Below are 12,480 nucleotides of genomic sequence, written 5' to 3' on the forward strand. Positions count from 1 at the left end.
GCTTCTCATATGTGCAAAAGCAGTGATTTCAACAATTCTTGTTTGGAAGGGACTCTTGATTACACCACATAGCCTCATATAAATTGTTCTTTTCATTTGCTTTTTTGTTTGACTAATAAGATTTTCCCAACAACAAATTCAAGAAAAAATAACTATTTCACCAATTTTCTTTACCTTATGCCACTAAACAGAGAGTAGGTAGGAAAATTAACATAGACTGATACAGAATGTGTTTCTCAAGTGAAATGTATAATTTCTGAGGCTCTTTCATTTAGTAATAAAACAGCAATGAAAAATGATTATTAAATATTAATATATATCAATCACTAAGCTGTAAATAAAGGATTTAAAGAGGAACAGATTTTTGACATTTCAAAGCTGATAGTCAATATGTAGGAGAGAAACAATCTTTTTATTTTTGTTTGCAATTAATTAGTAAAGAATCTTCAATATATTTATTATACTTATTAAAATTCTACTATGCACTGTGCTAGATGTTGAAAATGCAAAGATAAAAAAGCTTATAGCCTAGAGGGAAGACAGGTACGCCAACAAGTAAAATTAAGCTAATTGCCTTACTCAGCATAGTGTCCCACAGGAAAAGAAGTAATTGTACCTTCTTTAGCAGCAGATTACAGAAGTATTGTGTGTGTGTGTGTGTGTGTGTGTGTGTGTACATGCATATGTATATGTATGTATATATTTATATTCTTTGCCATTCTGAAGCTAGTTCAAAGACTTGCTAGGTATAATATGCACTTCTGTAATCTACCTGAAGTATTCTTACTAAAACAAACCAGAGAACTGACTGTTGGTTGTTTTTTCATATTTTATTATCCAAAATATGCAAATAGCTGAATTTTTGATACATTTTAAGATTTATTTTTAAAAGTATAAATGCAATTTTGGACAATAATCAAAATTGGAGAAAAATAGAAGATTCACTTTGTTTCAATATTGTATTTTTAGGAATCTCATCGCTTCCCTTCTCATGCTTTCAAGTTGCACTGTCCAGAGAATTTTCTATGATGATAGAAACTTTCATCTCTGTTTTGCACTAGACACGCACTAGACACAAGTATCTTTCGAGCAGTTGAAATTTGGCTAGTGCAACTGAGGAATGTGTTTTTAATTTTATTTACTTTCAATTTAAATTTAAGTAACCATATGTAACTTGTGGCTACCCTATTGGACTGTGCAACTCTTTGTTGTACAAAACTTTGTTCCTGCAGATAACTTTCTTCACTTTACTAAATCTTTTTACTGGCTCATTATCATCAAATAAATATACTATGATATCATCCATATCAAAAAAGAAAATCCTTTTTCAACCCCAAAGCCATTTTAGTTTGGCCCTAATTTCCTGTGCTAAATTTTTCTTAAAGAATAATCCAGTCTGATGTAGTCCTACTTATTTGTTTTTCTTTTTGTCTGTGCTTTTGGTGTCGTATCTATGAAATCATTCCCAAGACCAATGTCATAAAGCTTTCCTCTATGTTTTCTTCTAGAGTTTTACAGTTTCAAGTCTTTTAAGTCTTTAACAATTTTGAGTCACTTTTTGTGTATGGTGAAAGATAAGGGTCACATTTCATTTTTTTTTGCTGATGGGTACCCAGTTTTCTTAGCACCAGTTGTTGAAGAGACTATCCTTTCCCAATCACGTATTCTTGGCACCCATCAAACTAAAAAGCTTCTACATAGCAAAGGAAACAGTCAATAGAGTGAAAGGCAACCTACAGAATGGGAGAAGATATTTGCAAACTATATATCTGATAAGATGTTAATCTCTAAATTACACAAGGAACTCCTGCAACTTGATAGTAAAAAAAAAACAAAAAACAAAAAAAACACCTAATAACCCAATTAAAAAATTAGCTGAGGACCTAGGCATTTCTCTGAGGAAGACATACAAATGGCTGAAAGGTATATGAAAATTACTCAGTAATCATCAGGGAAATGCAAATCAAAACCACTAAAAGATATCACCTCACACTACTCAGGATGACTGTTACCAAAAAAATGAAAGACAACAAGTGTTGTGGAGGATGTAGTGAAATTGGAATCCTTGCGCACCATCAGTGGGAAGAAAAAATGGTGCAGCCACTGTGGAATACAGTATGGAGGCTTCTCAGGAAATTAAAAATAGAAGTACCATGTGATCCAGCAATCCCACTTCTGAGTATTTATCAAAAAAGAATTGAAATCAAGATCTTGAACTGATATTAGCACTCCTATGTTCATTAGAGCACTACTGATGATAGCCAAGATGTGTAAACAACCTAAACATCCATCTGCCCAAAAATAGATAAAGAAAATGTGGTATATACATACAGTGGAATACTATTCAGCTTTATAAAGAAGGAAATTCCTCAGTATGCAACAATATGGATGAACCTTGAGGATGTAGGGGAAGAGGGAGAGTCTCCCCCCTCCCTGCCCTTTTCCTTGAGGTTCTTATGGTTGGTCAAATAATTAAAAAGGCAGGTTAGCAGGAGAATATAAAACAAAGTTTAATAACGTGTATACATGGGAGAAACTCGGGAAAAACTGTGCAACTCACCAAAATGGCGGAGGTTCTCATCTTAAATACTATCTTTCACTAAAGACAAAGGAGGATGAAGGGGGTGGGTATTTGGGATTTCAGAGGGGAAGAAGGCAATTCACATGGAAATGGAAAAGCAAATGTTTGAGAATGTGGTCTGAGAGACAGAATTTCCATAAGATGGGCTTGTTAGTGCCTTTCTTATCACACTTATTTTACATTATACCATAGTTGTCTTGTGGCATTAGCTCCTTCCTGGAACAAGCCTTCTGTATTAAATTCCTTTAGGCAGTTAGGGGGAAGGCCAAAGTTTCTTTCAGAGTCTTTTGTTCTAAAAAATAATGAAGACAAAGAGACATATTTTGGGGTGACCAATTCTGATCCCCCACAAGGACATTATGCTAGCTTAAATAAGCCAGTCACAGAAAGACAAATACTACGTGATTCCACTTATTTGAGGAATCTAAAAGTCAAATTTATAGAATCAGAGAATGGAATGGTGGTTTCCAGGGACTGGGTTAAGGGGGAAATGGGTGTTACTAATAAACGGCCATGAAGTTTCAGTTAAACAAGATGAATAATCTCTAGATATCGTCTGTACAACATTGTATCTGTAGTCAATAATAATGCATTACACACTTGCAAATTTGTTCAGAGAATAATCTCGTGTTAAATGTTCTTACCACAATAAAATAAAATAAAAATAAAATAAAATAAAATAAATAAAATGAAATAAATAAGAATCATCCATTGTCACTGTTTCAACCTCCTTATATTTTATTTTTTCTACAACCCATTCCAATTGATCTTCAATCCTCACTACTCCACAAAATTGTCTCTTAAAAAGGTCAGCATGACTGCTAGTTTGTAAAGTCCAAAGGTCTTTTTTTCCTTTTTCTCATCTTAATCAACTCCTCGGCAGCATTCAGCACAAACTACTCCCTCCTTGAAATGCTCTCTTCAGTTAACATCTGGACTCAATTTCTTGGTTTTCTTTTGTAGAGGAGGAAATATTTTCTCCTTTACCCTTCTAAATTCTTCTGGCTGGTCTAAGAATTAAATTGATGTGAGACAGATTAACAGGAGAAAAACTAACAGAAATTTAATAACATGTAGACCTCCTGTATACATGGGAGAGACCCAGGAAAACTGAGTAACTCCCTAAAATGGCCAAAGCCATCATCTTCAATACCATCTTCAGCTAAAGACAAAAGAATATGTTGGAGGTGGAGAGTCAGTTACGGGAGGTCACCAAGAAAAGCACAGTAAACAAGGATAAGGTTGTTATGCAAATGTAAGTTATTGCCTTCTCCATTGATAAGAGTTTCTAGAGATTTGGTCATCCTCCTCTTCCTGGTACAGCCAGGGAGACACACTTACGAATGGAGATTTCCCTTTTTCATGTAAATATCTCTTACAAAGGTACCTTCTACTTAGTTTTCAGAGCTTCTCCCATGTCTGTTGTTTCTTAAAAAGAATCAGCCTAAAATAATCTTTATGCTAAACAGACATATTTTGAGGTGGCAAATTCTGCTCCCCTATATTTTCTACCTGTGTCCTCTTTTAAATTCCCTGTATCTGATTCCACTTCCACTCTCCACCTTTAATCTTAGTGTCCTCCAAATCTCAGTCTTCTTCAACTCTTCTCTACTTAGATGTTTTCTCAAACTATCTCATTCATTACCATGGATTTACCTATGAAACACCACCTATATCCGGGTGATTGCAAAATTTACATCTGCTTGCACTTTCCTTCACTCTATATTTGTTTCTTTCCAGATAATCCTTTAAAAAATTAAAAGAAATTTTATTAATTCAGTTCCCAAAATCATTCAATGGCTTTCCATTGCAACTAGAATCAGAAAATCCAAATACCCTCCATCACCTGACACTCTCTACACCTCTCCAAGTCTATCATTCACCTTTCTTTCACATAGGACTTCATTCACTTTCTCACATTTAGGAAACTCTTTCCCACCATAGAGAGTTTGCAGCTGCGGGGACACTCTTCCCACACATGTCTTGGAACAGCTGGCTTCTTCGTTTATTCATGTCTTATTGCAATGGTCACCTCAGCAGTGAAGCATTTCCAGGTCAGCTGGTCTAGAAGAACCCCCACTTCAACTCCTGTTTTGTTTTCTTCATAGCTCTTACTATCTGCAATTATCGTATCTGTTTGTTTATTTCTGTCTTCAGTACACATCTGAAAATGAAGTCAATGATAATAAATTAACCCCATAAGCTTGTTGTGAAGAATAAATGAGTTAATATATATTACATGCTTAGAACACCCATAGCATTTAGTAAATGCTTAATACATTCAACTATTACTTTTATTATCTTTCCCTCGAAAGATAGAGTAGACTAGAGTAGAAGACTGTAAACACTTCAAGACCAGAAAAAGCATCTTATTTTGGTTCAACAATTTATTCTACAAATTCAGAGTACCTACCTCATGGTAGTCACTAAAAAAACATTTGTTGGATGAATTAATATAGTTTTAAGTAACAGGGGGATTTTTTTTTTTTTAATTTAGAGACCATTTACAGGGATGATTCAGAGGCCTGGAAAATAAGATCTCTATGAAAAATAAAAAGTTAATGGAATTTTAATTGCTCAACCTAGAATAATGAAGGCCAAGGATTGTTGTGAAAAGTTAAATATTTATATAAAAGCAATCACATCACTGAATTCAGCCGCATAATTTCTATTCATTTAAGTTGCAAAAAAAGGCAAACTGGCAATTAAACATTGTCGAAATTGACAATAATGGAGCCATTTTAAAATAGAGTTGGAGCTGCCGTTCCAGAGAAGCTACTTTGATGTCTTGAACCTTGGACAGGGACAAACCTTTGGACTGGGCCAAAATGGCAATTGTTTTACAAGCAATTGTTTGAGAAGTAAGCAGAAGAAACGACATCCCGATCACAAAGACTGAGGATTATGGATTTTCTGAAGATAGAATCAAAAGTCAATCGGTCTTTAGTCAATACTAGCTCTCTGCCTCCAACTCAAATTAAAATTCTTTGTAATACAACTTCCGTTCTTTGCCTTTAAAAACCCCTGACTTTTATTTCCCAGGGGGACACTGTTTGGGTTTCTACCTGAATCTGTGCTCTCCTAATTACAATTTTTGATACCCCAAATCAACTTTTCGCTTCTCTTGCAGTTTATGCCTCTTAATCATTGACAGCATTAAGAGACAAAAATAATAGTTGTTTTATTGCATTTTCATTTTTTAACAGTGTGAGTTGATGTGGATAAAATCGAGTTGATGGAGGTGACCAGCGGTTTTCTATTTCTACTGAGGATAAAAAAAATAAAACCAAACTCAAAGTAAGTCAGGTGAAGGTGGCAAAAAGGAAGACATTCCTTACTGTGAAAGTCCCTGCAACTCATTCCAATGAGTTGTAAAAAAGGGGTGGTAAAAACTTCTGAAAACTCTCTTTGTATTCTCATCTCTGGGAAAAGATAGCATATACATTACGTAGCTGGGAAGATCAAGCATTTTGTTCTCTACGACATTTTATTTATTTATTTATTTATTTATTTATTTATTTATTTATTTTTGTGAGGAGGACTAGCCCTGAGCTAACATCCGATGTCAATCCTCCCCTTTTTTCTTGAGGATGATTGGCCCTGGGCTAACATCTGTGCCCATCCTCCTCTACTTTATATGGGATGCTGCCACAGCACGGCTTAGCAAGCAGTGTGTCAGTGCATGCCAGGGATCCAAACCTGCAAACCCGGGGCTGCGGCAGCAGAATGTGCACTTAACTGCTGCGCCACCAGGCCGGCCCCATACAACATTTTATATTACTTTTATTCTTTGTCAGAATTTTAAAGATTTAATGTAACATTTGAAATATATTATTAATTAAAATAAAAGATATAACAAAATATTTCTTTGTAATATTTCTATTTCACAGTCTGTAGTGTTTTGTAGAGAAAGAGTACACACTGTCTTTACAGGCAAATAAAAATTGATGAGTCCCGGAAGAAGTGTTATTTTTCAGGGCAACAGATCAAACCATACAAACATTCTTAAAAGTTCAGTCCAGTTTTGTCCTAACAATTGACCCCATTAAGGAATTTCTTAAATTATTTAAGTTGTTTATAACAAGGTAGGTTTTATTGAAATTCATTTGTATTTGCTGATCTTAAAATTCACCAAATATCCCTCTTAATATCTTACTTGACCAGTTAAGCTGAAAAGATAATCATTTGATTTTTTAAATTAAGCTAAAAGAAGCAGGCTTTCAGAATATTTTAACAGTGTCCAAAGTTCTTATTATCAAACTGTATTTGAGGATTTTATGATGACATTAAATATAAACTTAAATTCTCACAGGGAATATATCCAGGTTTTGTCATTAGTGTAGGAAATTTAATTATTAACAAAAATGTTATATTTTATAATATAATTATATTATATTATAACTATAATATATAAAATAACATATAAAATAAGATATTATTTAATTAATAATAAAATTGTTAACTTAAATATTTTATGGATTACTCAGCATTGCCAAGTGATAGGAAGGCAGCTGTAGGGAAGGAAGGAATTTTATTCTACCCTTCTAGATTCTTCTAACTTGTCTAAGAGTTAAATTGACATGAGACAGAATAACAGGAAAAGATCAAACAGTTTAGTAACAGGTATACATGGGAAAGACCGAGAAAAACCGAGTAACTCACCAAAATGGCCGGAGCTACCACCTTAAATACCATCTTCAGCTAAAGACCAAAGAAGTTGCTGGGGATAGTGGTTTGGGAATTCAAAATGGAGGAAGGCAATTCATGTGGAGATGAAAAAACAAATGTTTGATAAACAAAATGTTTGCTGCCGTGCAGAGACAATGGGACGTGGAGAGGACCCTGGCCTCTAGGCCCTGCTGGGTTTCCTCCACCGCACTTAGCCCATATTCTCTATAGATATCTCCAGTGATAGCTCTGTTCCTGTTACAGTCCATTCATTTAAATTCTTTTAGGCAGTTAAAGAGGGGGAACAAGAAAAACTTTCCAAGTCTTTTATTTCTTAAAAAATAATCAAACTAAAATATTCCTCATGTTAAAAAGACGTATTCTGGGGTAACAAATTTTGTTCCCCTTCACAACTTTGCATAAGGCAATAAAATATTGCTTCAAATATTTTTGAAAAAGTATATTTTCCAGGTATACTTTGTCTGAATAAGTATTGAGTTATATATTGTGAGTAGGCATTTGTATTCGTCAATTATTGTGTTTTCAATTATCTAAATAATTCATGTTATTTTTAAAATAATTAAATAGTATCATTAAAATGATAAGAAATTGTAGTAATCCCTTGATTACTCAAGATAAAGACGAAGAAATAAGTTAGTGCTACAAAAACAATGGGTGATATAAAAACCAATACATGTGCAATGTATCCTCCCTATGTGGTAGAAGAGAATCAAGGACTCTTATTATAAATTCATTATTCCCCATTACCCCAGGCTGCCCCTCCATAAACCATATAAAATATCATTTTAGTTCAAACTGATATAAAGCAAAAGTTTTAATTTACAGTAGTTTTTCTTCTGCATCTTTGGTTCTGTCTATATAGGGCACAAAGTAGGCTTGGAAAGGCCACATTATTGTGAAAATAGGAAAAGTGATGGTAACAAAAATAATTGTTAATGTGTCTCTTTAACATGAAGATTATTTTGTGCCCAATTAGACCTGCTGCCACCATGTAGTATATGTTTAATATGTCGATCAATTATGTCGCAAACTAGGTGAGGCCCATCCTATTCAGGTCTCCATATATGGATGCAGCATTAGTCCCTCCAGTTACATAATAACAGAGAACCTAATACCTCCTTTTTAGTCACAGTCCTCTGGGGTGTAATTATTTGTATTTTTTAAGTACAATCTTTCCCAACTGGGGAGATTTTGCTTAAATAATGCCTGTGGACATTTTTGGATATCACAATTGGAAGTGAGGGTGTTGGCTACCAGCATCTGATGGATAGAGGCCAAGGATGTGGCTAAATATCTGATAGTGCACAGGACAGCCCCTCACAGCAAAGAATTACCTGGCCCACAACCTCAACAGTGCCGAGGTTTAAGAAATGCTGCTCTAGTAAGCTGTGAATTGTCTATAGGAAATTAAGATGTTTCCTGTTGCATCTATGGAACCTAGTGCAGGATCTGTTATGTCTGACACGTCTAAAAACATCTGTTGGTATTGGTGTTTCTCTGCAGACAGTTTAAGGAGAGGCCTTCTGGCAGATACGAAACTAAAGGGATTATTTCCATTACACTCTAAAAGCTCTTCTCTAGAGAGATTGCTTTATTCAAATTCCCAGTCCCTACAAAACCCTAATTAAAATTGTTCAATAGTTTCCTTTTGCCTCAGGATAAAGAATGTTCCAATCTATACTTCCCTCCCGCCTCATCTTGTACTATTCTCTGCTATTCTATCCACACTTCATGTATACCAGCCTTCTCTCAATTCCTCAAGCACTCACAATGAATCTAAAAGGACCAACATAAGTTGTCCATGCACAATTAATAAGGTACAATTTTTAATTAGTCCTATGTGTTAGGCAGCACTTTAATCACACTTATACATTTATGTAAAATTATATTTGATAACCACAATGATCTTATATGATAGTACTATTATCTCCATGCCCAGAATAAATAAACAGGAGCACAGAAAATTTGAAAGTAACTTACCTGAGGATACTTACAGCATGCAAAGAAAGAAGCTCTTAAAGCACAAGGAGATTAGTGCATTCCAGTTTGAGGAATCACACAAAAAAAGACAAAATAACACAGGGAACATAGTCAGTTTGAGAAACTGCATGTAATTAACTATGAGTGAAGTAAAACGGGACCCACTGGTGCATATCTCAGAAATAATGCTAGAATGCTACACATGCTCACTTCATTGTAGATTGTCCTTCAAATATCCACTCTCTTCTCTATTAAGACCCAAATGTCCAAAGCCATTGCCATAATATATATTTTTTGAAGTCTTAAGTTCAGACACCTCTGTCCATATAGAAATATATACCCTAAAATGCGTAAAGATTGAAGTAAAAAATTTGTGAAAATTTGCTCAACCACAATCAGTGGCGAACTAATTGGAGTTCTCAGCGAATTATCCCTAATTTTGTAATGTCTATATCCCTATATTTTGTAATGTCTGTTTAAACTATCCCTATATTTTGTAATGTCTGTTTAAACTCTGAATAGTAAGGCTAATTTTTTTATGTTGGGTCCATTTATTTTAGGAATGAGGTAATATCAATTAAAAAAAGCATCACTGATTGCCATTTCAAGTCTTGTAGGGAATGAAGTAATTTATACATAAATTAATACATTAATAAATGAAATCCAAGCAACATATAACTTTATTATTTAGTCATGATGATAACACATTCTAAGAATTGACAAAAAATGGTCAGGCTGAAAAAATAGATTGTTTATGGATGAGAAATGTTATTAAGTTTCTAATGTAATGAAATTTATAACGCTTTTAGCGTATGCCTATAATGATACGCTGGGAAAATTAATTGTGTACATGAAATGGAGAATGATTCCCAATTCGTTTATTAAGTTAGAAATATATAAATAAATAAAATCTTAGAATAGCAACATACATTTGTTTCAGGTTATTTTTCTGTATTTTCACTGAACAAATGTTCTCTTTGAGTATAATGATTTCCCAGAACAAGGTAAATAAGATATCAAAGAAGAGAAAAATCAGTGAGAGGTAAGTTTTATAGTTGTTTTCTTTTGAACTCTATTTACTGTTCACCTACAGTAAGTTTGCACTTAATGTGATCAATTGACTAAACTACTTCGGCAATTGTGAACACATTAAAATGAGTAACATTCTGGGGAAAGGAATACTAAAGAAAAGTTATTTAGAAAATACCAGGATACTCTGCAAATAGTATATTTTCTCAGACTTATCTGTTTCATGCTATGTGTGGTGAACATTTGCTGAGTATCTACCTACCATTCATTTCCTCTTTACACACACACCTAGAAGTATCCAGATATTTTCCTTGGGTTTCCAGTCCTTCCAATAGTGACCTGCTGACTGACCCCACTTCTGGAGACAGGCCCTGATTAGTTTAAGCCAGTTGATGATTTAAACTTAAATGTTTCAATCAGTATGATTTCAAGACTCTGCTCAGATGATATTTCTTCTTCGGCATTTTGTGTGTGTTGATGTGAAGCCTGAATGAAATTATTTTGCTATGTGAAGGAAAGGAAGCTTAAAACAAGCTAACACTGAAGAAGGCAGAGAAGGCAGATGAAAAGAAACTGGACCCTTGATGACACATTGAGCTGCTGAAACAAATCAGATTAATTGCCAGACTTTTCAGTTCTGTTAGCCAATAACTACCCCCTGTAAAGTTTATGTTTCTTGAAGCAGAGTTTCCTGATTGATATATAATGATAAAATGATGCTTGTGGGGGCCAGCCCGGTGGCGCAAGCGGTTGGGTGTGCATGTTCCGCTGCGGCGGCCCGGGGTTCGCCGGTTCGGATCCCGGGTGCGCACCGACACACCGCTTGTTAAGCCATGCTGTGGCGGCGTCCCATATAAAGTGGAGGAAGATGGGCATGGATGTTAGCCCAGGGCCAGTCTTCCTCAGCAAAAAAGAGGAGGATTGGCATTGGATGTTAGCTCAGGGCTGGTCCTCCTCACAAAAAAAAAAAAAAAAAAAATGATGCTTGTGGTATTAGGATTTTAGAAATGGATTTGTGCTTGTTCAAATGATGAGAGGATAGGAGTGAGCTGTGAGATTAACAAATTGCATGATCAAGAAATAGATGTAAGTTCCTCAAAGACAAGTATTGGTTGTCTATCAATCTGGAAAGATAGCCCATCTGTAGCATAATTTTACTCAAGTGGCTGCAAGTTATCTAAGAATCAAGGTATGATGTTAAAATTAGGGAATCAAAATCCAAAGCGATAAGTTCCACTTACTCAGTGAGAGATACTAATATGTAATGTAAAAATAGAATAAAATAAACAATAAAATATAATGAATTTCTTCTGTTGTCGTAGAATAGTGATTAATTGATACATACATGTGGTACACACACAGATAAAGTAAGGTTACATGCGTATGAAGTTACTAAATAAATCTAATGTGCTTTGAATTGGTCCTGTTCTATGTTCAATTAATCTGAGAAACTCAGATAACCAACCAGGACTTACTTGGTAAGTCAAAGAAGTGAGCGGGTAGAGTACATGTTTATTAAAACTTTTACTTTTATTGTATGTTAGAATGTGCACAACTAATTTTAAGAGTATTCTGATTTTATATTAGATAGAATGTATATAGAGCATGACAGTGTGCTTTATTTTCCAATCATCAGTATTGTTTTACTACATATGTTTTCTGATAAATGACGCTAAGCAGATTGGGACTAGCTTGGTAAGGGGTACAATAATGCTGGAATTCAAACTGTCCATAGGAAGTGGGAAAATCTAACGGCAATTTAACAGGTTAAAATCTAGAGGTAAAGCGTGTGAGATCATTCCCGTAGGGAAGGAATGCATCATCTAAAAATAAATCAGACATTATCTATACTAGGATTTATTGCAATTTTCTTATCTCTTTTCGAGTATCCATATTTTATGCTGCAGTGACTTGAAGAAAAGCCAGCCCAGTCTTGCTCTTATTTGTGTTTTGCTTTTCTGAATAGAGGGCAAATTCATTAAAGTGCTGTTTCTTTTTTTTTTATTGTCAAATAAAAAAGGAGTAGAGAAGAATTCATATATATGGCTCAATATATTTGGAAAGGTGAGCCATCAATACATACTTCAGTGAAAATTTGATCTTTATATCACAGAATCATAAACTCAATTACTGAAAATCTTGCAGCAGAGAGAAGCACAGAGGAATAATATGAATTCTTGTCATTGCACATTTCTGCATGG

This window comes from Diceros bicornis, chromosome 21 (genome assembly GCF_020826845.1).
Source record: "Diceros bicornis minor isolate mBicDic1 chromosome 21, mDicBic1.mat.cur, whole genome shotgun sequence".
NCBI classification, from domain to species: Eukaryota; Metazoa; Chordata; class Mammalia; order Perissodactyla; family Rhinocerotidae; genus Diceros; species Diceros bicornis.